Raw genomic sequence first — 11,069 nt, 5'->3', positions numbered from 1 at the left:
GTAAAAAAAATTTGTTTTCAAACACCTGAAGTGCAAAACTACCTCATTTACCCTCTGGCATTGACGTGAAATAGATTCGACCACTGAAAAAGAATTTGAAACTCATTTTACCACTTATCTGCAAATTGCGACTTTTTGCTAATAGGGCTTGTCGACTGGCTTTAAAAACTGACCCAAACATCTGACTGGGCTCTGAAATCAGACACACTGATTCTCTATTTTGCATACTTGTAACATGTCAAATCTTGACTCATGACGAGTTCAGGGTCAAAATATATTGATCATCTAAGTTGACCTTTCAGAACTGCCTGCAAGAACACATGTTAGAAAACATAAATCGCGTTCGTATTTGGCTTTGAAAACTGGGTAAACTGACACTCAGGGAAATAAAAATTGGGACATTAGTTCATTTTCATGAGTAGAATATGGATTTGGGATTTGGGCTCATGATGAATAATTGGGTTCAAATGGTGAGCAGTCAAAGTGGGCTACTTAGATTTTGCAGACTGAAACAATGGCAAATTTGTTTTTTGCAAATGGACTTGACCTGGAAAAGTGTGCAGATGGATTCATCAAAACTTGCAAACTGGCACACTTGGAGTATTTTTAGAGTACAACATAGTGGTACAATCCATTTGATCTCACCTATCACAGATTGGGAGTTATAATGTCATAAACAGGGGTTTTGACAATTTTGAATTTTGCAAATGCTGACACCAGTAAAAAGTTGCAAGTTGCATTTGGAATCGCATTCGAAAATTGATCAAATGCATTCGTCATAAGCTCAAACTTGAAACTTAGCAAGTCTTTGAGCACAAAAATCCAACACAGAAGGAATTTTATCATTTTGGTCAGCTGGTCAAAAGTTATAACTCATCAAATAGGGCCTTCCAAAACTCAAAACTAATTGCATCAGCATGACATCAGTGAATGACCAACTTTGAGGGAGTCAAAACCTAGTCAAATGGATTTGAAACGACTTGAAATCTAAAACTTAGGCTCTTAGATATGGACACTAAACACTCCCAAAGTGGCAAGTCATGAAACATTTCTCGGTGCGAGATATTTGGTTGCAAACATAGGCTCCTATCATTGTTTGACACAGGTGAAAATGCAGATTTTACAATTACTCAAAACAAAACTTCATAAAATGGCTCAGAATGTCAATTTATCATCATGGGATGCTTAGAGGCACTGAATGCAAGGTGTTATAAACATTAAACACCTCTTGGGCTTCTCAAGTACAATCGGGTACTTAGGCATCAAAAAGCATTTATAGGGCTTGATTTCTTCAATGGTACTCAAAATCAGGGCTACAATTTTGAGCCCCAATAGTGGCTCTGTCTGGGGATGCATGTCCCTTGTAGGCATGGAAAGGATTTAGTTCTCTAGAAGAAGAAAACCACACACCTGATTGCAAAAAAAATAATTCCTCTCGAACATCTTTATTGAAAGCAAGAAAAGAACTACTCCTACTATATACAAGCGATGACCCCAAGTCACCGAAATTCAACCAAACTTGTTACCTCTGTCATAAATCTGATTCTCATTCATTTCATCATATGGTAAACTGAAATTTTCATCTATATTTGCTTCACCAAACACATCAACATTTGCAATCAACTCATTAGGCAAAACAAAACTATCATCATCATTGTCATAGTGCGTATGAAAACTCAGCAAAACTTCAACCTCTTGCTCACTATGAAAGATAAAACCAACATGCTCATGAATGTCAACATTAAAGTGAAACTTATCCCTACTAACTAATTCATGCATGCTATCTACCAGAAACACAAAGTGCTCATATTCAACTTCATAGAAAGAGTTATATATATCATGAATTTTCAACTCACCTTGACTTTGCATCTCTTCAAGTGTTGCTAGCTGGATTTCAAATGAGCAATCAGATTTATATTCATACATAACATTATCATCAAAATTTGAAATCACTCCATCACCTTCCGATGTATCTTCACAATTGAAATGCTGATCAACTTTTACCTCATATGAATCATCATAAAACTTACTATGAAGTGTCAATTTCTCTTCAAAGACAATTCCATCAAACACCGCATCTTCAAGCTCACAAAATACAACATCATTAGGAAATTCAGTATCACATATGGAAGAGGAATATTCTGATTTGTTACAACAGTATGATAGTGTATCTCCATTTGCATCTAACCTGGCTAAATCTAAAACCTCCATGTCTTCTTCAAACAATGGATTAATAACTCCATGCAGGGATCCTCTTTGAACATTTGGACAAAAGATGGGTTGTTCATCATTAGGATCCTCATCATATAAGGCATTACTATACACTTTAAATTCACTACCCATTTCATCCTCATGGAGACTTTCAACGTATGAAGAAAAGTCAGAACTATATGAAGACTCACTTGCTATTTCTTCTACCAAACATATAGTGTCCATAATTACACTCTCTTTATTATCTTGTTTAGGATAACCATTACAAATAGACCATAAATCATTCCTAAACCCCTCACTACATGCTGGAAATTTACTGCCTAATGTAAGAACACTTGATGACCCTTCCTTGAAATCTTCATATTCAAATTCATTAACATTAATTGGATTTAACATTTCTTTATCTTCATACCTTGAGGACAAATCACTCTCAAATTTTTCATTGACTAACTGATTTGTATACTGCAAAAACTGAGAGGCACTTTCTTTTTTAGAATCAGAAAAATAATTCATACCTTTACCTTCGTATGAATGTTCACTATCATCATTGCTTTCCTCTTCCCAATCAACATTAGACTCATATGAAGACAAACATATACCATTTTCCTCTTCTTGACTCGAACAACAACTCTCACCATTATCTTCACATGAGGCGTCTTCATAATACATCGGATCAGCAACTTTATTATCATCACTTGAAAGATGACTTTTAGCTTCTTCATACTCACATTAAGATGACTGTCTTTCAACTTCAGATTTAATAATTTTCTCAACATGATGTAATCTATGAATAAGAGAAAGCATTTCTTGCATACCTGATTGATCAAGTGAAATAATTTTTCCATCTACTGCTAAAAAATTAGAAACATATGCACTCTGTTCTTCTGACTATGACTGAGATAAATATGATTCACACTCTTCATCTTGTGTCATCTCTCCATGACATGTCAGATCAACAACATCAAACTCATGATCAGAGAGATAACTCTCAGCCTCCTCACTTGCACAAGATTGAGATCTAGGTGTAGCAACCTCAAATTTTGAAGTATTAGTTACATCATCATACATATAATTATAATGAGAAGAGCTTACTGCTATAACTAAACCTTGATTTGTAAAATCAACATAATGTTGAACCCTATCAAAGTCTGAAATACATCCTACTGCTGTTGCATCAGGAACATGTGTAACCTCATTTATAACCGAACTAACCTTCCTTATACACACAGTCTGATCTAAATTTTCCACTTGATTAAAACATGTAGTAGGGGTATTGATAAGCTGATTTGAAATTGAAGCATCAATACCACATTCATCCTTTCTTTCAGATACATTATACCGGCACACATTTTTAGCAAAATGACTTCTAGTCAATCCATATTTCAAATTATTTTCAATATCCCTAGTGGTCACAAAAGCCTGATATAATGTCTGTGGTTCTTTATCCCTTAGTAGATAATTAATTTTCTTGTCAAATGAATCAAAGTAAATAGCAAAACACATTTTATCCTCAGGTCTATAACTCTCAGGGATCTCATTCAAAACTCTTGCAAATCTAATGTTAAATTGAGGAACAAGTTCACCATTCTCAACATGAATCTTCAAGAACTTATCATAAGAATCAGATATGCTTACTCTTTCTCCAAATTGCTCCATGAAGGTAGAATGCAACTCACCCCAAGATGAAATGAAACATGCTGGTAGAAAAGAAAACTAGTCTCTAGCATCACCTTCTAAGGTTTGAACAAATAGTTTCATGTGCACGTCCTCATGAGAAATCTCATAGTCACCCATCAAATCATTGAACAACTCAATATGATGACTAGCCAAAACAAGATGGTTCCCATTAAACTTAGGCAATTTATTTCTAACATCATTAAGAATGACATTTGGGAAACCATGAATGCCTTTGAAATTTAATGGCATATACCCCTTGGTAGAAATAGATCTAACAATTTCACTAACAGGCTGCATACTAGATAAAAGGAAACTTGATATTCTTCGAAGATTTGAAAATATTCACCCATAATAAATTCTGATTTGTAATTTGTAGTGGATCTATACCCTTTTACCAAGTACATCACTTCAAACACTTCACAAAACTTTACAATCTAGAACTTGTTCCCACGAAATGTATGAAACTTATCAAACTATTCTTCTAGTCTTAGTGCTGAAACTCACTTGATGGAGAATACACTTTTCACAATTAATTTTCATGAAAAGAAAATACATGAAAATGAGAATACCTCAAGATTCAGATGGCTAAAATTTCTTTGCCTACCATTTACAACAGTAGACCCAAAATCTTATCAAATCCTTACTGAACCTTTTGAATTAACACACAAAAAATCTTGCAACCATTTAAATGTTTCAACCTCTTCAGATATGTTCTTCTCCTACAGTAACTAATCATAATTCATGTATAATATTGCATTGGTACAGAGATTAACATCAAGTCACCACTCACATTAAGTGAGACATGAATTGAATTAGATTTGAATAGAACTATAAACTGATTTGAAACAACAACAAATAGAAGAAACCCTCTTCAGATTTATCTCGAATTTGAAACCTCTATACAAATCTGAGACATAACTCTTCAACACCATTAGATCTAAACTACAGTTCTCTTTTGAAACAAAAATTTCAACAACAAATTCAGATCTGCCCAACAATGTGCTAAAAGCCCTCAACAAAATACACATACAATTAAATGCCACTGGTTGTAGAGATAGAGTGACCACTCACAATTGTGAGAAAAGATTTTGAAACACAAATTATTACTGATCTAATTCCAAACCAAAATTTTAACATGAAATAAACTTGTAGATCCTCAAACATTTTGAAAAGAGAACAAGATACTGATCAATCCTTCAACTCTGAAACTTTATAACTGCAATTGCAAAGAATGAACTAATTGAATACAAACTTATAGTATTCATAAAACACAATTTCAATCCAAGTCTCACAACATACTGCTATAAAGCGATAAAGACTTACTGGGGTTCATGAAATTCAGCAAGGATATGGAAAACACCTCACAACCCTGCTGCTATAGCAAAATTTTTCTGATGTATTGAATCTTCTTTAAATTCTCAAGGTTTGTCCATCACATAGATTCAATACACTCCCCAGTAGAGTCGCCATTTTGTTGATGTCTAAAAACATTGTAGGTTTCCAATTAACTTGATGAGAATATGACACATCTAGGGGTAGCTAACTCTCATATTTAACACATCATTTCAGACACTGGGTCAACTATAAGGCTAGACCCTTCTTCACTTCAGACTCTGCAAAACCTAGGTGGGTGAACCTCAAATCCAATTAATATGGTACCAATGCAAAATATATTCCTAAATCTCATAAAGCAGATAAAAACCCTTATTTCTCCTAATGACCTATGTAGTAACAAAGATGTGTAGTAGCAAATTACAACTCTATGCAATGCACAAGTTGAGTGAGGGTTAGACTGTTCTAGTTCTTCAACATAAAATGTAAAGATGATTTGAATTTGATTTGATTTTACGTGGGTGGGGAAAGTGGATGAAAACTAGGTATGAACAAAAAAATTATGATCCTGTAACAGATCAGTGCCTCATCCATTGGGCAATTCACGAATCTCCTTCATGCATTTTGTATATCTAGAACACATATCTTATGCCAAGACTCCGAATCTATCCATTTACCTTGTAAATTGGATATCAATGTTCGATCTAAATCTCATTCTTACCTGATATCCTCCTTAATAAACCTGCAACCCTATTGATTTCCCTAAAGAATTTACATAATTCCTTGAATTACAAGCAACAATGAAGCAACATACAACCTTAAGGGGCTACAATTATGATCTAGGCTCTTTGTTCAAAGATCATAAAGCATCACAACTCATTGAGAAAGGAGACAAGATTTAAATTGGAACTCAACATTTGTTGTTCCTTGTATTGATTTCCTTGAAATAATACATAAAAATGCATGAAATTAACTCATAAAGAACCTAATAAACCAGATTATACAATGAACAAATGCTATCATACAAGAGAGAAAATGGCAAGAATGAGAAATTGATGGGATGGGAAGGGGGTGTCATAGCCAAAGCAAAAGCTTCATGGTCTAGAACTAGCACATCCTAGATCTTCCATTTAGACTTCATCAATTCAAGGGCCAATCCTACTAAATGTTTTCATTCCAAAGAAACTTTCCAAAATTCCAACCCGTACAAAAGAGAAGAAGAAAGCATAAATAGAAAGGAAGCAATTCCCAGATCTGTTATGCAATTGACATGTGTCCACTTAGAATTCTGTCCCAAGAAGTTAAAAAGCCTCTCTCTACCTTCTCTCTATAACTATAAATCAAATCCCCATCATTTGGCCTCTACAAGCAAGAAATATCTAAGATGATGAGAATCATAACTGATTTTGATGCCAAAATGAACTCAAGGTAAAAAGTGAAAATCAACTAAAATGGCTTCTAGAATGCAAGAAAACTGATTAAAGTCAATTTTCTTCACTTTCACACTTCAACAAGCCTTTATATCTGCCTCATGAACAATTCTGATGATTAATGATGAAATTTACCTGTTCTACTGAGAATGCCATGGGAATCACAAATTAGCTTATATCACAAACCGATGAACACCTATGCAAAAGCTGACCTCGAAAATGGAAAATTCAGATCATCCCTATTTTGATGGTATATTAGAGTGCCCATTTCAGATAAAAATAGCCCCTATTATGCCCATTTGAAAATTGAACTCCCATTCCATGGCTTTCAAAGCAATATTTTGCAAAAATTTAAACTTTTCCCAAAGTTTAAACTATATGATAAATTAGACATTATTTAAAATGTTGACTTGTATGTGCATTTGAGAAAAATCAAAATTTTAATGAAATTTGAAATTCCTTCACAATCCCCATCTAGGTCAAACCTAGTTAACTAACCTTAACACGTGGTGAGTTCTGATTGGGTCATTTCCTGCACAGTTGGTGCCACATCATCACATGATTCATCCTTGTCATTTCCACGTTAGCATACCACCTGGATGCCACGTCATATTCTCTATGTTGCTATGTTAACTTTAGGTGCGACCCAGAACCCTCTTGCCATTTTTCATGGTTTCTTGATAGGTCGCTATGTCGCAACCGAAAAACCTTTCTATTTTTCGGTGGTGATATAGCGAATTGCTAGATTTTCTAGTTTCCAAGTGACTCACTGATGTCATTAGTTCTTCATGCGTGCTCGTTCAAAACTTATTACCCATCGCCTCCAACTTAGCACCGGATCCCACGCGTGAGCAGCTGCCTTCAACAAAAGCCGGTTGTCTTCAAGACAACTTACATGTTGAGTGCTTTTTCATTTAAGGATAACGAAAACTCCCCGTATCCCTAATGTGGGATAAACTGTTCTAATTGCTTCTCCTTTTTTATTGACATGGTCTTGCAAAATGGTTCCCCTATCTTTCCAGCACAAAAAGTCTAGGATTGCTGATCATATTGACTAATGCCCCTAGGCAATATTGGCAATTGTAGTGCAGGAGTTTTTAACAATTCCTACATTGATATTAAATAGATCATCACGAGCCATGCTAGGCTTTCGAGGCACACCAACATGAATTATCACAACATCTGCCATTTCCAATGCTTTGCCAAGTTGTTCCTCGCCCATATATCTTGCAACCTTAGCTTGTGTATTGACATGGCTGACATCTGCAACAATCCTAGGGGTTCCAAAAATATCGTAAAGAGACAACTAAGACACATAGGGATTGAGTTTTATTATTAGAGACAATGGCTTCCCTATGCCTCTCTGTAGCATCTAACACAACCATCTTGCATGGCTTCCTTGGAGATGCTCTTCTCATTTATGTAAGGGAAACTTCCATACTATGCGTGAATATCTATTTTAAAAAAAAATTATATGCGGTTGGGCTTCATTTATGCATGGGTTTATGCTTTATAGGTGGGTTTTCTCTCTTTGACCACATACAGCTCTATTCTTGGCATGAACAACTCCATTATTATGATGCCTCCCTTGCTTTGTCATGCGTGGGATGTCTGTCTCTTCAATGCATCGATGCTTCTATTTATTTGCATGCACTGAAAGCTCCTTCATTTGCATTGGCCTTTTTAAAGAGGTGTGGGCTCTTCCTTTAAATGGCTTCTCCCCTTTTCAAACAGTGGCTTCTCTTCTTCATTTCCTGCAATGTCTTCTCTTTTTGTGGGACCACCTTGCTCTAATGTGGAGATCTCTATTTTGAACTGGCATGTTGTGGTCTTTAAAAAAAATGTGGTTTCTCTTTCCACTAGCCACCTTGGAATCATGCTCATGGACTTCTTTTAACCACTGGTCTTCAAGCGATAACATCCCCAATAGGACAACCAAATTGTTCATGCTAGTAAACATATGGAAGAACAACATCCATTGAGGCCTGCATTAGACCAATAGGGCTTGCGGCAAAGACTAATCTCTCCAAATCTAATACTGATATCATGACATAAACTCATATCACTACCTCGTATTCCGAGCTTGTCAAGTTCTTTGAGTAGTGCTAAAAGTTCCTCTTTAAAATGTGGATTCCCTTTTTTAATCCACCCCCTGCTCTTCCCACGTGGGCTCTTTGACTCTTGGCGTGCATTCTTTAAAAAACATTTCCCATCTTTACTTCACTTTCAGAAACCTTTCATCTCTAATTATATATGTGTAATATAGAAGGCATTAATCACAATTGCCTACATGTTAAACAAATCATGTCAAAGTCTTTAACCCAGAAATACAACTCCATCGATTAGTCTATTATGTGAGTACTCCCTTGTATAGATTGTAAAGTTCATCAAGAAATTTTTGGATGCTTTTCTACACACAAATTCTGGGAAATTGTAAAAACTTCCATAAATGTATCACCAATTTTAAAATGTTTATAACTATCAAGTCCCCTTTTAGTTGTCTTCAGTGTCTCCCTAACTATCTTTGATCTCACGATCATTATGAATCATCAAATTGAAACAATTTGCAAGACATTTAACTATAAAGGGATGTTGCCAAGTTTCCCTGTATACCTCACGGGAACTCTCATATATAATCCTTGTATAGTCCCTGTTTATCCGGCCTTACACTTGCAAGCTTTTTCCTTAACTCTGTGAAATTAGTTTGATGGAATTAGTTGGGCCCCAAAGTTAAAAAATTTTTTTTTTTAAACACCTGAAGGGAAAAACTACCTAATTTACCCTTTGGCACTAATGTTAAATAGATTTGACCACTGAAAAAGAATTTGAAACTTATTTTACCACTTATATGCAAACTACGACTTTCTACTAATAGGGCTTGTCGACTGGCTTTAAAAATTGACCCAAACATTTGACTGAGCTTTGAAATCAGACACACTAATTCTCTGTTCTACATACTTGTAACATGTCAAATCTTAGCTCATGACGAATTTGAGGTCAAAAGATTTGACTGTCAATGTTGACCTTTCAGAACTGCCTGCAAGAAAATATAAATCATGTTCATATTTGGCTTTGAAAACTGGGTAAACTAACAAAACTGGGTAAATTGATACTTGGGGAAACGAAAACTGGGGCGTTGGTTCACTTTCATGAGTAGAGTATGGATTTGGGAATTGGGCTCATGAAGAATAACTGGGCACAAATGGCAAGCAGTCAAATTGGGCTACTTAGATTTTGTAGACTGAAACAATGGCAGAAAAACATTTTTTGCAAATGGAATTGACCTAGAAAAGTGTGGAGATGGATTTGTCAAAACTTGCAAACTGGAACGCTTGGAGTATTTTTAGAGTAAAACATAGTGGTACAATCCATTCGATCTCACCTATCACAGATTGGGAGTTATAACATCATAAATAGAGATTTTGACAATTTTGCAAATGCTGACACCAGTAAAAAGTTGCAAGTTGCATTTGGAATCGCATTTGAAAACTGATCAAATGAATTTGTCATTAGCTCAAATTTGAAACGTAGGAAGTCTCTGACCACTAAAATGCAATGCAAAAGGAATATTATCATTTTGGTCAACTGGTCAAAAGTAATAACTCATCAAACAAGGCCTTCCAGAATTTAGAACTAATTGCATCAGTATGACATCAGTGAATGACCAAGTTTGAGGGATTCAAAACCTTTTCAAATAGATTTGAAACAACTCAAAATCTAAAACATAGGCTCTCAGATATGGACACTAAACACTCCCAAAGTGGCAAGTCAGGAAGCATTTCTTGGTTGGAGATATTCAGTTGCAAACACAGGCTCCTATTGCTGTTTGACACTTAAGTAAAAATGTAGATTTGATAATTGCTGAAAACGAGACTTCACGAAATGGCTTGAATTGTAAATTTATCATCATGGGATGCTCAGAGGCATTGAATGCAAGGTGTTAGAAACATTAAACACATCTTGGGCTTCTCAAGTACACCTAGGTACTTAGGCATCAAAAAGCGTTTATAAGGCTTGATTTCTTCAATGGTACTTAAAATTGAGGCTACAAGTTTGAGCCCCAACAGAGCCCTCCCTTTTAAATAAAAATAGATGGTTGAGGTTAAGAGACAAGAGAGGTCTAATCAAGGGTGGAGAATACATCTTGAGTGATCCATGTACACAAGCTTCTCACCTAAGAAAGATCAATGGTGGTGTTTAAGAGGAAAAATATGCATGGAGGATATTTAAAGCTATTTTGAAAATAAAGATTCCTCTCACATAGGAAATTTTTCCCCTCAGTGAGATAAAAATATCTTTTCTTTTATTTAAAAAATAAGAATAATGCTAAGTTATGCGTCCACACTTAGGATAAGTGGAACTTGGAAATTTTATTTAATTAAAAGGAACTGAGTTCTTTCAATTAAATAAAAGACTTAA

Source organism: Cupressus sempervirens, chromosome 5 (genome assembly GCF_028749045.1).
Source record: "Cupressus sempervirens isolate cs-2001-9-10 chromosome 5, ASM2874904v1, whole genome shotgun sequence".
In the NCBI taxonomy this organism is placed as follows: domain Eukaryota; kingdom Viridiplantae; phylum Streptophyta; class Pinopsida; order Cupressales; family Cupressaceae; genus Cupressus; species Cupressus sempervirens.
This window is presented reverse-complemented; position numbering follows the sequence as displayed.